Consider the following 15,794-nt stretch of genomic DNA (forward strand, 5'->3'; position numbering starts at 1 on the left):
TAATAGATATAAGCTTCCACCTTTGGAATGGGATCAATGGTGTAATTTTAATTTTAATTTTCTTTAAATGACAGTATGTTTGCTATCTCTTTGTTAGAGTGTTTTTAATACAACTGACATTAAAAAAATTTGGTATAACATGTGCTTTTAGACTACACGGTGTGGTGACATGGAGAGGAGAGGTGGGAGCCCCTCCACGCCCAACACCACCCAGTCGCCTTTCCCACATAGGTGTTTCCCTTTTTGATGTGGAGATTTCAACCGGCGTTACCCCTATTTTTTTTATTTTTTCAAAGCCCTTTCATGCCTCCAACATCACTTTTGTATTTGTTTATGTGGAGGGTAAAACCCACATAATCTATGTGATGTCTACGTGATAGGGTGGAGGTTTTGCTATTGTTTTCTTGACTCGGTACAATCCTACAATGGGGTAAAATATGGTAAAAGGATTTGATGATCACCTACACTATTTTTTTCTCATTAATAAAAGTTATAAGCATGTGTAATTTTTTTGAACGGCCAATAAAATCAATCCCGAGTAATTTCGGGCATCCACTGGACCAAACAGAGCACTCTAAGAGTTACCCGAGTCCACTACTAATTCCATGAAAAACCCGGTAACCTACCCGCCCATAGGTACGACAGTGAAGTTACCAGTAAAACTCGTTTGGCTCAAGGATCGAACTTAGGTTTCCCTATGTCTCCTATCATTGTCCACGAGTACCTTACTCTGCATCAAGTGAGAGTTAAACCTGAATCTTTTAAAAGAAATGCAACTTTTCCACCACTTGATCTAGAGATTATCGGATAAAAAAAAGTATGTGTAATTATTGTATAGATCTAGACCATAGTTTAAAGTATGTGTAATTATTGTATAGATTTAGACCATTATATAATTAACTCTAGTGGTAATCAGTGTTTAGATTTTACACGACAAGATGTATAGCCTTGGGGAATCTTGACAAAAAGTTATGCATCATTTCCAATAAAATTTCCGTATTTTAGAGAAAAAAATGCTTCGATAGTCCCTGTGGTATGCTCATTTTTCACCTTTAGTCCCTAAATTTCTAAAATTACAGCTATAGTTCCCAACTTTTGCAATTTCGTTCTCGGATAGTCCGTGACACGGATGAAGGTTAGTTTTTGGTGTTAAGTGGATGTGAAATTACTAAAATGCCCTTGTTATTAAATAATAACTCAAATGTAAAAAAAAATATATTTAAATCAAGTGGGACCCACAATTCTCTTCATCATTACCCCATCTTCTCCACAGCTCCACTGGTCCGATGCTCTCCATCGGCCGGTTCGTCTCCGGTGCCCACCGCACTACCAGTGTTTAGACGCCACCCCAAGCTGAACCAAAACGAGTGTTTTGTGGTATGGGGGTGGTTATACGACCAAATCTGAACCACCCTCGATTTTCGCGCGTGAACCTTCAACTTTGTTTTTCCGGCAAGTTGCAGGTCGGCACTTCAATTGAGTTGAATCTTCAAATAAAAAACTTGAAAATTCGAAAAGAGCTTATGGAGTTCGAAGAATAGATCAATTTGATCTGCAAGCAAATATGCATTTTTCTCTGGGATCATCCACCAAATCGTAAGTTTTCGACAAAAAAGGCGGGACCGGTGTCCCCTACAAACAATCAAGAGGTTTGGGAACGCCCACATCCCTATTTGCAGGCTCTACAACATCATCTGTCACCAAAAAGTCATTTACACAAAGCAGTTTTATAAACTAAAAAGTTCAAATCAGATATGAATTGAGAAACGTACTGTATGAAGAAGATGATGAGATGTAAGAAAGATCCACGTGTCTGTAATGGGTTGATTAAAAGGGGTGGATGAGTGATTTCAGTTAGAGTTAATTACTCTTTTTGTCCCTATGGTTTGTTAAAAATAACTATTTCGATCCATTAGTTTAAAAATTGTGATTTCAGTCCCTGTGGTTTCACTTTCGTAACCATTTCAGTCCACCTCCGTTAACCACATCCATTTATTTTGTTACGTATACGTGAATTGACCATAATGCCCTTATTAATAAAAAACAAAAAGATATCTAAATGAGTTAATTACTGTTTTCGTCCCTGTGGTTTGTCAAAAATCACTATTTCAGTCCATTAGTTTAAAAATTGCGATTTCAGTCCCTGTGGTTTCACTTTCGTAACCATTTCAGTCCAGCCTTCTAACACCGTCTATTTTACCGTTAAGTTTTTAATGAAACAACTTATGGACTTACATGACTTTATTATTGGATTTATATGAGTTTATTGTTATATGATATATGGACTTAGGGCATGTTTGGCTAAGCTTTTTGAAAAAACTTATTGACTTATTGGTTTTTTCCCCTCACATACACCTTCATTGCCAAACATCATTTTGGAACTTATGACTTTTCAAAAAGCCAATAAGTCAATAAGTTGTTTCAAAAAGCTTAGCCAAACAATTGTAGAGTTCGACCCCCATGGCTTCAGTAGAAGTAGAAGTCTAGCACTATTTTTACATGTATGGTTCCAAAATTTTAATTTTGGATTTTAGAATGAGAAAATGTCCAGGTAAGCATTATTTTTCAAAGTTATTATGTTAATTGATGCTCCTAGGAAGATATTAATTGGGGTAGGGTAATGGGTCGCCGGACATTAAGAGGGTGGGGTTGTGATGCCGGAGAAGATGACCAGAAACTTTTGCTGGAAATGAGAGTAGGGACGGAGTGGGGTGGGGTAGCGTGGGGTTATGTTTTAACAAGTGGGTCCTAGAATACAATCTTTTAAATTTCCAAGGTTTTTTTATTTAATTAACACAAGGGTAATTTAGGTATTTCATTAAAAACTTAATGGTAAAATAGACGGTGTTAGGAGACTAGACTGAAATGGTTACGAAAGTGAAACCACAGGGACTGAAATTGTGATTTTTAACAAACCACAGGGACGAAAACAGTAATTAACTCATTTAGATATCTTTTTGTTTTTTATTAATAAGGGCATTATGGTCAATTCACGTGTACTTAACAGAATAAATGGACGGGGTTAACAGAGGTGGACTGAAATGGTTACGAAAGTGAAACCACAGGGACTAAAATCGCAATTTTTAGACTAATGGACTGAAATAGTGATTTTTGACAAACCACATGGACGAAAGTAGTAATTAACTCTTTAAGTTATTATTTAATAACAAGGGCATTTTAGTAATTTCACATCTACTTAACACCAAAAACTAACCTTCATCCGCGCCAGGGACTATCTGGGAACGAAATTGCAAAAGTTGGGGACTATAGCTGTAATTTTAGAAAGTTAGGGACTAAATGTGAAAAATGAGCAAACCACAGGTACTATCCGAGCATTTTTCTCCGTATTTTATTACTCAAAACAATTAAATTAATATTTTCCTCCACTAGATATTTGATTGTAAATAACTAGTCAATTCGCGATGACATTATAGTTTGGTGGCATCTTAGAGATAAGATAAAGGTTAGAAACTGTGAAGTTTTAAGGTCGATTTTCACAAGGGGATTTTTTCAGATATATTTATTGGATTTCTTCTGAATTTGTATATAGGTATTATAGGCTAGTGGAGATTGATATGATAGGGTGGTTTCGTTGGTGAGACAGTGATACTTCAGTGACCCGTCAGTAATCCAAATTTACCGTTCAAGAAAAAAAAACTAGTCAATGGACATTAAAGGACTTCTGTTAGGCTGGATAGTATGGCTACCGCCTTTCTTTACCTTAGTATAATAACAACCAATAGCGCCTCTCTATCTATTTCCTAACCGCTATTGGGGGCGCCATTGGCCACTTCGCGAGCCAAATAACGAGGGACAACGATATTTTGTTTGGTGGGGCCAACATTTTGACCATTAGCAACGGTCATGTTTAATAAAAGAACTTTTTTTTAATCTTTTTTCTTTTCTTTATATATATAACACATGCACGCTTACTTTTTTTTTACCCAACTTACTCTTCATTCTTTACTCTCATGTTCCTTTTTATTGAATTTTAAAATGGCAATATGTTAGACCGAGCAAAAAGATATCGTTTTAGCCACGAGTTGGGTGGATGCCGTCGAGCTAGGAATGTCTCAAGACTCGTGACAATTTTGGTTACGGTTATGACTACATTCCATCAACATGTGGGTGAAAACCATCGTAATATTAAACAATATTAAGAAGGTTATGCTTTTACGAGCAAAGTGTACAAGATTTGAGAAGTTCTTTAACAATGCTTTGAACAGTGAGGAGAGTTTAACTGAGGATGAAACGATTGACGCGGCCCATAGCGAATCCAAAGCATCCACAATACTCAGTTTGCTAACATTGCGTCTTGGAGAAATTTGAGAACCAGGCTTACAAAATTTTGAGAACAATGTGTTTCCGTTTTTATTTTAATTTCGTACCTTAGGTTTAATATTTTCAGTTGTGTATATTTTAATCATATCTATTATATTTAAGTATGTATTTTTTAATTTGAAATGTTATGTTATTTTTACAAAACTTGATATTTTAGTTTTGAGTTAACTTTCGTTTTGCTCTCTGTAGTTTGGTCATTTTAACGGTTTTGCTCCAATAGTTTAAAAATAGCCATTTTCATCCCTGATCTTTCGAGTTTGTCTCCAGTTTGCACCCTGGCTCTAACTCCGTTAAAACGTTCAATTAAAAGTAGGGGTATTTCGATAGTTTACTCCCTCGCTCTAACTCAATTAAAACGTTTAGTTAAAAGTCGCGTTAGTCATGGTCGGCAGGTGGTAGTTGCAGGTGGTGGTGGATGGATGTGGATGGTGGTGGCCGGTAGAAAGAGTGGTTGGAAAGATGGGGATTAGAAAAGAATTACTTATATACATGTAAATAAACAAGTTATATGTTTATTTAGTTGAAAAGACTTACATGCCCTTCCTTTTATCTATAAAATTACCAAAATACCTTCTAGTTAATGGATTTTTTGGATGGAGTTAGAGGCGGGAAGCAAAATGATGGTAATTTAGAAAAAACAGGGGGGGAAATGGCTATTCTTAAACTACTGGGACAAAACCGTTAAAATGACCAAATCATAGGGAGCAAAACAGAAGTTAACTCTTTCGTTTTTTAGTTTGTTTAAGTGGTATACAAAAAAATATAAAAATTAAATAAATGGTTGAGTAATAATTAAGGGGCTATATATCATTCCCTGGGTGTTATTGGTTAAAGGCAATGGAGCATACTGTCTATGTGATATAGACGTGACGGTTATGTGACACAATAAAGCGTCTACGGATTACATTCCATACCACCCAATGACATACTCTAAAAAATATAAATCCAGTCAAGAGATAGTAGCACTAGTTGAACAAAGGCTATTGATGATGCCAAGATTACATTTCATATCTAACAACTTTTTACACAAATACTATTCTAAGCGTGGAGTTTCAAAGATTTAAACTCACTTAACATTTCTAGAAGAGGATTCTATTCGTATACCAGAGAATCTATCCTCACACTTTGACATTTTAATACGGATTGTATAGGCCTATACGATCCATATAGGTTAGGGTTTTGGAACATGACAGGCTGACAGGGTCAGCCTTTATCTACCTTTTGCCCGGGCATAATACGGATCGTATAGGCCTATACGATCCGTATTATACCCCCGTTTTTTTATGCGAAAGTTGGTGTTTTGGGTGCATTTATTGGTGTGTGTTGTTGTTTATATTTTTTTGTTTTTATATGTTTTGTAATATGTTATACATTTACAACGTCACGTGACGCGTCTTATTTTTCCTAGTTATTTATCGCTCCGTATCGTATATGTACTTTGTATTATATTTTTATTTGTGACATGTCTTATTATTCGTATTTTTATTTTGTATGATAATATATCGCTCCGTATGACCGAGCAAAAAGATATCGTTTTGGCCACGAGTTGGGAGGATGCCGTCGAGCTAGGAATGTCTCAAGACTTGTGACAGTTTTGGTTACGGTTATGACTACATTCCATTAACATGTGGATGAAAACCATCGTAATGTTAAACAATATTACGAAGGTTATGCTTTTACGAGCAAAGTGTCCAAGATTTGAGAAGTTCTTTAACAATGCTTTGAACGGTGAGGAGAGTTTAACTGAGGATGAAACGATTGACGCGGCCCATAGCGAATCCAAAGCATCCACAATACTCAGTTTGCTAACATTGCGTCTTGAAGAAATTTGAGAACCCGGCTTGCAGAATTTTGAGAACAATGTGTTTCCGTTTTTATTTTAATTTCGTACCTTAGGTTTAATATTTTCAGGTGTGTATGTTTTAATCATATCTATTATATTTAAGTATGTATTTTAAATTTGAAATGTTATGTTATTTTAACAAAACTTGATATTTTAGTTTTGAGTTAACTTTCGTTTTGCTCTCTGTAGTTTGGTCATTTTAACGGTTTTGCTCCAATAGTTTAAAAATAGCCATTTTCTTTCCTGATCTTTCGAGTTTGTCGCCAGTTTACACCCTGACTCTAACTCAGTTAAAACGTTCAATTAAAAGTAGGGGTCTTTCGATAGTTTACTCCCTCGCTCTAACTCAATTAAAACGTTTAGTTAAAAGTCGCGTTAGTCGTGGTCGGCAGGTGGTAGTTGCAGGTGGTGGTGGATGGTTGTGGATGGTGGTGGCCGGTAGAAAGAGTGGTTGGAAATATGGGGATCAGAAAAGAATTACTTATATACATGTAAATAAACAAGTTATATGTTTATTTAGTTGAAAAGACTTACATGCCCTTCCTTTTATCTATAAAATTACCAAAATACCTTCTAGTTAATGGATTTTTTGGATGGAGTTAGAGGCGGGAAGCAAAATGATGGTAATTTAGAAAAAAACAGGGGGGGAAATGGCTATTCTTAAACTACTGGGACAAAACCGTTAAAATGACCAAATCATAGGGAGCAAAACAGAAGTTAACTCTTTCGTTTTTTAGTTTGTTTAAGTGGTATACAAAAAAATATAAAAATTAAATAAATGGTTGAGTAATAATTAGGGGGCTATATATCATTCCTTGGGTGTTATTGGTTAAAGGCAATGGAGCATACTGTCTATGTGATATAGACGTGACGGTTATGTGACACAATAAAGCGTCTACGAATTACATTCCATACCACCCAATGACATACTCTAAAAAATATAAATCCAGTCAAGAGATAGTAGCACTAGTTGAACAAAGGCTATTGATGATGCCAAGATTACATTTCATATCTAACAACTTTTTACACAAATACTATTCTAAGCGTGGAGTTTCAAAGATTTAAACTCACTTAACATTTCTAGAAGAGGATTCTATTCGTATACCAGAGAATCTATCCTCACACTTTGACATTTTAATACGGATTGTATAGGCCTATACGATCCATATAGGTTAGGGTTTTGGAACATGACAGGCTGACAGGGTCAGCCTTTATCTACCTTTTGCCCGGGCATAATACGGATCGTATAGGCCTATACGATCCGTATTATACCCCCGTTTTTTTATGCGAAAGTTGGTGTTTTGGGTGCATTTATTGGTGTGTGTTGTTGTTTATATTTTTTTGTTTTTATATGTTTTGTAATATGTTATACATTTACATCGTCACGTGACGCGTCTTATTTTTCCTAGTTATTTATCGCTCCGTATCGTATATGTACTTTGTATTATATTTTTATTTGTGACATGTCTTATTATTCGTATTTTTATTTTGTATGATAATATATCGCTCCGTATGACCGAGCAAAAAGATATCGTTTTGGCCACGAGTTGGGAGGATGCCGTCGAGCTAGGAATGTCTCAAGACTTGTGACAGTTTTGGTTACGGTTATGACTACATTCCATTAACATGTGGATGAAAACCATCGTAATGTTAAACAATATTACGAAGGTTATGCTTTTACGAGCAAAGTGTCCAAGATTTGAGAAGTTCTTTAACAATGCTTTGAACGGTGAGGAGAGTTTAACTGAGGATGAAACGATTGACGCGGCCCATAGCGAATCCAAAGCATCCACAATACTCAGTTTGCTAACATTGCGTCTTGAAGAAATTTGAGAACCCGGCTTGCAGAATTTTGAGAACAATGTGTTTCCGTTTTTATTTTAATTTCGTACCTTAGGTTTAATTTTTTCAGGTGTGTATGTTTTAATCATATCTATTATATTTAAGTATGTATTTTAAATTTGAAATGTTATGTTATTTTAACAAAACTTGATATTTTAGTTTTGAGTTAACTTTCGTTTTGCTCTCTGTAGTTTGGTCATTTTAACGGTTTTGCTCCAATAGTTTAAAAATAGCCATTTTCTTTCCTGATCTTTCGAGTTTGTCGCCAGTTTACACCCTGACTCTAACTCAGTTAAAACGTTCAATTAAAAGTAGGGGTCTTTCGATAGTTTACTCCCTCGCTCTAACTCAATTAAAACGTTTAGTTAAAAGTCGCGTTAGTCGTGGTCGGCAGGTGGTAGTTGCAGGTGGTGGTGGATGGTTGTGGATGGTGGTGGCCGGTAGAAAGAGTGGTTGGAAATATGGGGATCAGAAAAGAATTACTTATATACATGTAAATAAACAAGTTATATTTATTTAGTTGAAAAGACTTACATGCCCTTCCTTTTATCTATAAAATTACCAAAATACCTTCTAGTTAATGGATTTTTTGGATTGAGTTAGAGGCGGGGAGCAAAATGATGATAAGTTAGAAAAAACAGGGGGGAAATGGCTATTTTTAAACTATTGGAGCAAAACCATTAAAATGACCAAATCATAGGGAGCAAAACAGAAGTTAACTCTTTAGTTTTTTAGTTTGTTTAAGTGGTATACAAAAAAAATATAAAAATTAAATAATTGGTTGAGTAATGATTAGGGGGCTATATATCATTGCTTGGGTGTTATTGGTTAAAGGCAATGGAGCACACTGTCTATGTGATACAGACGTAACGCTTATACGACACAAAAAAGCGTCTACGGATTACATTCCATACCACCCAATGACATACTCTAGAAAATATAAATCGAGTCAAGAGATAGTAGCACTAGTCGAAAAAAGGCTATTGATGATGCGAAGATTACATTTTCATATCTAACAACTTTTTACACAAATACTATTCTAAGCGTGGAGTTTCAAAGATTTAAACGCACTTAACATTTCTAGAAGGGGATTCTATTCGTATACCAGAGAATCTATCCTCACACTTTGACATTTTAATACGGATTGTATAGGCCTATACGATCCATATAGGTTAGAGTTTTGGAACATGACAGGCTGACAGGGTCAGCCTCTATCTACCTTTTGCCTGGGCATAATACGGATCGTATAGGCTGTGACATCTGTGCTAGTAATCATTGTAAACAATTCAGTTATCAATGAAATAAAGTTATTTGATCCCAATGTTTGTTTATTTATGTTTGATGTTTTTCATGTTTTGACTTTTATTGAATTTCAAACTCTATATCGCTTTCTGGAGAATTATACGCAAACTGGTGCGTAAATGTAATAAGTTAAACGCGACAAATACTCCGGGACATCAATCTATGCTTAACATACCTTAAATAACCTTTACATAACTTAGAAATAAGTTTTGAAGGCTTTGGTATTGCAAAATCAAGTTTATTCACTTACAGGGACTAAAATTGACAAACTGCGAAAGTATGCCAGTTTGAACTGTAACGAACATTCCGGAATATGTTCATAAGTTAAACACACCCTAAATATCCTTTACATAGCTTAGAAATAGGCTTTGAGGGGTTCGGTGTGCTAAAATAAACTTTATACTCATTCAGGGACTAAAAGCGTCAAAAAGTGCATAGGTTTGCATTTTCGCGCATAACTTACGTTCTGAATACATCCGGACAACTAAAAATTTATGCAAGCATTAAAATATTTTATTTTAGTGTTTGGCATGAGAAAAATCCATTCGTCGCGCAATTTGGATCGTCTTTCGCACTTATGCGCATTCCGTCGTAATTGAGCGAACATCGCGATCGTACGACCAAACGAACCGACATCAGGCATATTTTTGAGCATGTTTCATGTCCCCAATGTTTTGGCATCATTTTAGGGCCTTAAAGTTGGCTTAACGGGCCTTAAACATGTCGAAAATGGCTTTAAACACCAACAGGGACTGAAACTATCATTTTTCAAACTTGTTTGCTGATCAGAAGGCTCAGGCGGCCCACGTAAGCCCCCATAAAACCTTACGTGGTCCGCGAGAGAGTGTCAAACCTGCAAAAACAGTTTTAACAGCTGTTAACAGCTGTTATGCACTCCAAAACCATGTGCAAATGGTATTTCTCAAACAAGGGACTGAATCTATGGGCACAAATGGTTTTTCAAAACAATGGGCTCATGTGGACGGCCTAGATCGAAGCACGTTTCTCGACGAACGATCCTAACGGTAGTCCATTCCCTATAAATACCCCCAACCCATTTCATTCCAAACCCACTTGATTCTGAGATTTTCTCTAAGTTTGGGTGATTATCACTTCATACCTGAGAAATACTTGGAAATCAATCTTGCGGGGACCTTCTGTAAGTATTCTTTCGCGTTTTTCATTCGTTTTAGCGTTAAAGTCAAACTGTATTTGACTTTCTATATTGACCAGTTTATGGTCAACGCGAAGTTCGTTTGAACTTCATAACGTGAGCGTAATCACGATGGTATTAGTCCCTAGTGACTATACCTACTGATTTTCAAGTTATCTAGGCTTAGTGACGAGTCGTAGTTTCGGCCAAAATGCGTTTTCTCACGTATTTTGTAACCAAACTACTCTAGGGTATTAAAACCGTTTGTTTTAATACCAAACCTGTTTCCTAACTTTACTAAACATGTTCTAGCATGTTTAGCTCGTCGCTTTTAGATTTGTGCTTGTTTAGGGTCGTAAAGGTAAGCGATCTAATCAATCGCTTATGCTTTCGAACCCGATCCATTTGGTCAATCATTAGGATCCAACCAAACACTTTTGGTGACCATAGTTGTATAGGGAATAACCTTCCGAGGTTATACCTTGTGGTCACATCGTTTAAATAGTTGTATGATGAGTAGTTCTTATGCCTTAGGTAAATTACCAAAATGCCCTTTTCACGCTAAAATTCATTTTAAGCCTATGTAACATAACTTTTGACATATAAACTGATTTGGAAACAATATAAAACATGTTAAGGCATATCTTGCTTGTCATAGGACTAGTTAGGCGTTCCGAACGCGTTTTACGCGAACGACGCGTTAATGTAGCATAAGCTACCTAAACGGGTCGTAACGGGTCAAAAGCACTTAGGATAAGTTTCGTTTTAGTATGTAGGCTTTGTTAAACCATATTACATAAGTTCACACACTTATTTGGTTTACGAACCCTCGTACTACCCGATCCTCCGATAGGTCCGTTTATTAATGTAGATACCTATATTAGGTCCCGTTTGAATCCGTGATCTTCTAGCTTGCTTGGTGGATATCTAAAGTCTATTGAGCAATCTCAAGTGAGTATATAGTCCCCTCTTTTACTGTTTTCCAAATATTTTGGGGTGAAACACATATGCCTACTTGTTACTTTCGTGCTTTCTTGTTTTCACATCATATGTTGCTATGTTCTTTAGTACACTTATAGTACATGATTTCATTACATTGTTTTGCTATGTATGTTAATTGAGCATGCTAGCACATTGATTTACATGACTTTTTCTGCTTTGTATGTTAACTTAGCATACTTAGTACATTGTTTTCATATAACATGTTTACATTTGGTTTGCATAAACGGAACTTATATACATTCATTAACATTAGCTACGCCGCTCGGTAGTAAATAATGGTACCATAGGACTTGACAAATCCCGTTCCTGACATCCTAGGTTTGTTTGGATGAAAGGAATGACTGAATCCAATAACATTTCTTTTGATAACCTTTACTTAGGGTTATCCGTCTGTCTCAAGGCTTGAATGTATGCGTTAACTTACCACATAAATGTTTGTATCATTTAAAACATGCTTTTACTTTGCAAAACATAACTTCTTGATATACTCAAAATACTTTGTTTTGTACATTCTTATATTTCGTTTAAGTGGATACATTTTACTTAACATACATAACATTTGTTACACATACATGACTACATTTTGGACTTTTAAACATATGACAATAGTTTAGACAAGAACATTTGATGGTTGGTTTAAACATGGACTTTATACATTGGTGGTTTGTTTAAGTGACTTAAGTAACGATATGTGTGGAGTATGATACAAGCATGGTGGATACGCCGCTGGTACTTCCTATATATAAGTGCTTGTATTATATTACATGTCGTAGCGTTATTTAAATCATTCAATTTGGACTTACACATTTTACACAAATAACATATTTTTCACAAGATTTCGTTTTACAAAACAATTTATTTTATACAACTTATTTTTACTTGGTTATTCTTTAACCATACATTATTCTTTTATATATACATATTAACTGATTTATTATCGCTTTTCAAACATTTTACAAAAGCAAACACTTAAACTAGATTCATGACAAGTTTTCATTAAACTTTTTCTTAAACCTAAGTCATGAATCCTATTTTCACAAAAACCTATGTTACTCACAGTCATTTTTTATGCTGGCGTACCTATTTTCACATGTTTTTTCAAGAGCTGTTGCTTAGGATGATGATCGTGACACGCTAGGGTGGACTTGGGCCTTAGTGACATAAAATGAAGATAGATTTAGTTTAATTATGAACTCTTGTTTCTTTCATTTTAAGACAATATAACTCTTTGGTTCTTGTTTTGAGACAATGAAATTCCACCTTTGGTTATGAATAAAATACTATTTTAATTACCATGGTTGTGGAACAATAATTCTGTTACAACACTCCCCAACGTTTCCGCCACGATTTGATGTTTTACGTGGTCGGGGTGTGACAGAAGAGTTGGTATCAGAGCCAATGGTTATAGGGAATTAGGTTATTAGTAATGCTTTGACCTAGACTATAAGCTTTATAGGACCCCAACACAAGTTGTCTTGTGTTTAGATCTTAAAACATGCACTTCACCTATCCTTAGGTGATTACCAAAACGTGAACCCAGTTTTCTAAAACGATTTTTGAAAAACAATCTTATGTTTTAAAATATTTTATTATATGGTTTTGAACCCTTTTTGATTTTTTCAAATTGATTTTGAAATTTTATCATTTGTTTTTGAATGATTCTTTTGGCCTTGTGCCTTCCAAGTTTTCAAATCTCGTCAAAGTTTTGGGTTCTAAATAGTGTGAACACGTGCAAACTAGAAGGGTGAATGCCTGTACCCTGGGTTTTCTGTCTAAGGCTAGAGTGTTCGTACAAATCTACATAATCGGACCAGTCACTCTTACCTGGGAACTTTTGGGGTGAGTGTTCACTTATAGGCGAGCATGTCTTCGCTAAGCATTATTTATGGACCCATTTACTTTGATTAGTCACTGTGTGTCGTTTGTTTGCTTTGTGATACGGACGAATGACCACCATCCTTGCTTTTTTTGATTTTGTTTCATCTCATTCTTTTCATCTAATCATCTTACTCGTTTCCTCTCGTGTTTTCCTCTTTTTTTAGCATGCCTCCTCGACGTGAAAACCCGTTATCTAATGCCGAAATGGCAGATATTCTGGCACAGCACATGGCTGCCGCACTCCCAAACATTATAGCTCAAGTGAACCAAGCCAACAACAATCAGAATGCTCCTTGTAACTTCAAGAGCTTCAATTCGGCTAAACCACTCAAGTTCAGTGGTACTGAAGGGGCAACTGGGCTCCTTCAATGGTTCGAAAGCATTGAGAGTGCATTCCGGCATGTCCTGTGTCCTGAGAACGGAAGGTCGAGTTCGCTTCTAGCGTATTTCAGAAGAGGGCTTTAACATGGTGGAACGGGGTTATGAGAGACCGTGGTGCTGAGGTTGCTTTGGCACAAACATGGGCTGAACTGAGGACTCTTATGATGAGGGAGTTTTGTCCTCGTCATGAGCTACGAGCCCTAGAAAGGGAGTTTGATGATCTGAAACAAGAAAGTGGTGAGCACAGGGCATATACTGATAGGTACGAAGAGCTGAGTTTGCTATGCCCCACAATGGTTACCCCACTCGATAAGGCTATCGAAAGATACATAGATGGTCTACCTGATTCCGTGCAAGACATCGTTACTGGTAGTAATCCTACCACTGTCCGTCAGGCGATCGAGCTATCTGCAACGTTGACTGAGTCGCAGATTCGAAAGGGTAAGTTGCACAGAAGGGGGGACAAGAAGGGTAAGAAGCAGGAGTCTGACAAGAAGGATAGCAAGAAAGGTAAAAACAAGAAGGAAAATGATGTAGGTTCATCAAAGGGTTCTAGGAAGAGAAAGGCTTCCCAAAACTATGCCGTTACTGCACAGGCTCAAGCTGCTCAAAGTCAGCCTGCGCAACAACCTACCAAGAGGCCTTATCTTGGCAATGCACCTTTGTGCAACAGGTGTAACGGTCATCATCAGCCACACCTCCAATGTCGTCAATGCACCAACTGTGGAAGACCTGGTCATCTTGCTGCCACCTGTCGTTTTCCAGCTAATTTGAATCGGGCAGCTCAGAACCCGGCTCAACAGGTTGCCCAGCAACAAGGTCAAGCAGCACGACCTCACTTCCCACCAGGCTCTTGTTATAACTGTGGGGATCTGACACACTACCGTAATCAGTGTCCAAGGTTGGTAAATGCGAATCCAGTTCAGGCTCAGGCTCGTGGGCGAGCTTTCAACATGAATGCACAAGAGGCGCAAGCAGACAATGATGTGGTGAACGGTACGTTCTTTGTTAATAATCAACCTGCGTCTGTTCTTTTTGATTCAGGGGCCGATAAGAGTTTTGCGTCGTTATCTTTTGAGCCATTGCTTCGCGTGTCTAGAACGAAACTAGGTAAGCCTTTGACAGTAGAAGTTGCGAGTGGTGAACCCGTTGTTCTTGATTCTGTTCTTCGCAACTGCCAGCTGAACCTTAACGACCACCTCTTTCCTATTGACCTCACGCCTATGCAACTTGGAAGCTTCGACATTATTGTGGGTATGGATTGGTTAGCCAAGCATCGCGCAGAAGTAGTTTGTTTTGAAAAGATCGTTCGTGTGCCGCTTTCGTCAGGTGAGATCCTACAGGTTCGTGGTGAGAAACCTGCTAGTAGCCTCAAGCTCATGTCTTGTTTTCAAGCTCGGAAGTATCTGCGAAAGAACTATGTGGCCTTCTTGGCACATGTTACAGCAGATAAAGGCAAAGGTAAGTCTATGCAAGATATTCCTATTGTTCAGGATTATCCGGAGCTGTTTCCTGAAGAGTTACCTGGTCTACCCCCAGCACGCCAAGTCGAGTTCCGTATTGATCTCGTACCTGGTGCAAATCCTATTGCCAGAGCTCCATATCGTCTTGCACCGTCCGAGATGCAAGAATTGTCTAAGCAACTTCAGGAACTTTCTGACAAGGGTTTTATCCGTCCTAGCTTTTCACCTTGGGGTGCTCCCGTTCTTTTTGTTAAAAAACAGGATGGATCCTTCAGAATGTGTATCGATTATCGTGAGCTGAACAAGCTTACCATCAAGAATCGATATCCCCTACCTCGCATTGATGATCTCTTTGACCAGTTACAGGGTGCTACTTGCTTTTCGAAGATCGACCTTCGTTCTGGGTATCATCAACTTCGTGTGAACGAAGAGGATATTCCCAAGACAGCATTCCACACTCGATATGGGCACTATGAGTTCACAGTCATGCCATTCGGTTTGACCAATGCTCCTGCTGTTTTCATGGACTTAATGAATAGGGTTTGTAAGCCTTATTTGGATAAGTTCATCATCGTTTTTATTGATGACA

At 37.2% G+C, this 15,794-nt stretch overlaps 1 long non-coding RNA gene across 1 annotated transcript; it reads right to left on the reverse strand.

Annotated features, from left to right (window-relative positions):
• Positions 1–1,165: 1,165 nt before the first annotated feature.
• On the reverse strand, positions 1,166–1,893 carry LOC110935297. The gene is made up of 2 exons (XR_002589022.2): positions 1,773–1,893; positions 1,166–1,694 (listed from the first exon to the last, which is right to left on the reverse strand). It is a non-coding gene; the product is annotated as an uncharacterized LOC110935297 (long non-coding RNA).
• Between the last annotated feature and the right edge of the window lie 13,901 nt (positions 1,894–15,794).

This window comes from Helianthus annuus, chromosome 4, assembly GCF_002127325.2.
Source record: "Helianthus annuus cultivar XRQ/B chromosome 4, HanXRQr2.0-SUNRISE, whole genome shotgun sequence".
Taxonomy (NCBI): domain Eukaryota; kingdom Viridiplantae; phylum Streptophyta; class Magnoliopsida; order Asterales; family Asteraceae; genus Helianthus; species Helianthus annuus.